This window comes from Mastomys coucha, unplaced genomic scaffold, assembly GCF_008632895.1.
Source record: "Mastomys coucha isolate ucsf_1 unplaced genomic scaffold, UCSF_Mcou_1 pScaffold22, whole genome shotgun sequence".
NCBI lineage: Eukaryota > Metazoa > Chordata > Mammalia > Rodentia > Muridae > Mastomys > Mastomys coucha.
Window position 1 is genome coordinate 205,639,475 of NW_022196905.1, and position 2,206 is coordinate 205,641,680.

At 36.1% G+C, this 2,206-nt stretch overlaps 1 pseudogene; it reads right to left on the minus strand.

Moving 5' to 3' along the window:
- Positions 1-1,650, minus strand: part of LOC116067816 — a 2,950-nt pseudogene extending 1,300 nt beyond the window's left edge.
- Between the last annotated feature and the right edge of the window lie 556 nt (positions 1,651-2,206).

Here is a 2,206-nt window from a genome sequence, read left to right on the forward strand (position 1 = left end):
ATGTGTATAGTAGGGGATTGCAAATTCGATCATCAATAGGAGGAGAGGACCTCGGCCCTGTGAAGGTTTTGTGCCCCGGTGTAGGGGAATGCCAGGGCCAATAAGTGGGAGAGGGTGGGGTGGCAGGCATGGGGACGGGGGAGGCAACAGGGGTTTGTTTTTGTTTGTTTCTTTGTTTTTTTGGAGGGACAACTGTGAAAGGAGAAATTTACATGTAAATAAAGAAAATATCTAATAAAAAATAAAATAAAATAAAGTATGTATTTTCAGTATTGCTGTAGAGAAGCATCTACATAAGACTGTTAAATTGATGTTTTATATCAAACAACTTTTATAATATTCATTTTTATTGTAATATTTTATAAATTTTAAAGAATATGACAAAATGTATCAAAGGTATTGAAAGGGGTTCTCTGGGAGGACTTGGGGTACAAAAGGGAAATGAGAATGTGATTTAATTCTATTTACTTAAAATATATTTTTAAATGTAACAAATTCAGATAAATTGAAATCATGTATCTTTTCTCATCATAATGGAATAAAACTTAAATCAATTAAAAAAAAAAGGTGCCCAGTTTTCCACTTCTCTTATTTAAGCAACACAATAAAAAAATCAAAGCAGTTTGCTTGGAGGTTGTTCTTGGTTGTGCCCTTTCAATATTCCTCATGGACACATTAGTCATGATGGGAGGATTTTTCTGTGATGAGAAATGTACACTTAAGACCTCAGATTCATTGTGTTATTTTCTCATAGCTGGTTATTAAACCTACTACCTAGGAGTTAGCACACTGGGGAAATCAGAAAATCCCTGGACAATGTTTCCAGGTCAAATGCATACCATTTCCTTAGAAGAGAAAATGTAGCCCTAAGAGAATAAATACATCCTGTTAAAATACGTGTGCACTATGGACATTAAAGTATTTTCATATACAACATGATAAGAACTAGGCAGTTAGGTATTATTAGACTGATCTCTGTAATAATTCCAGGGTAATTAAAAAATCGTTAAGCTGAGGTAGAGAAAGGAACATTTGACTTGAATTAGTTTTAAAACTCTGAGAATGAGTTCCTCCCTTCAGTGACACACTGTAAAGGAAATGTTCTCTTTTGCTTTGAAGCTGATTAAATTAAACTTTATCTCTAGGCTTCTGAGTTTCTCAGGCATTAGGCACATAGGAAGATGCAAGGTTTCCAGGTAAGATGGAGAAGAAATACATGTTTGTTAATCAGCTCCATATGAATTTTAAATAACATAACAGCACAGATGTAAACAAACTCCAAAAAAGAAGCAAATAGAAGAATGCCCTGGAGAACAATGATGTTCTCTGCTGAAGCTGAGGACAACTGCGGTCTTCTCATCAAGAACAGCTAGTACTGAACTGAGAGATGTTTCAGAGATGTGATCCAAATCTCTAACTCCTGGAGCAGACTAATGTAATGGAAATAAGGAGGTTCACAGAGCCCCTGTGTGCCTAGTGCTGTCTTAGGTGCGACTTAACATAGGTTATATAGAATATCTATGCTTGAGATGTATTTCTTCATTGCAGAGTGGGTATGATCCAGGTCCAGTGGACAAGACCATGTATGTTACATTATTTAGGCTTACTTTCATCCTGGTGGCGCATGGACCACTGTGCTTCTAAGCCCATCCCTGATGCCTGATATGACTCTACTCCTTTCTTCTCTTCAGCTATCTCTTCAACTCCTGGGACTCTCCTAAGTCTTTGCTTAGTCTGGGCAATGCATGATGCTTCCTTATATCAATTTTGTTTTTATTGTGTTGGCTCTAATGTTGAAGGGTTTCTTACTATCTTTCTTCCAACAGAATATACCTATTGGAGTCAAATTCAAAAATCCATGTGTACCTGCATGGTAGTTGGTGAGCATTTTTCTTAGTTCTTGTATTCTCAAAGGGATGACTTAAATTAAAATGTGAATTCAGTTTAAGTAGATTTCATTTGGGAAAGCAAAGAATATGAACCAAATTTTCAAGCAGATGCTCCGAAGAGTTGGGATAGCAGCACAATGGTTCTGTGCTGCAGATTTTTAAGTCTTCATGAATAATGCAAGATGGCCCTTGTTTTCTCCCAAATCATGGTAGATGTAGGAAGAATATCCTCTCCCACCCGGTCCTCTGATAAAACTTATAGAAGAGTCAAAAGAACAATGTAAATGATATTATAATAAGAAGTTAATAATTTGTTA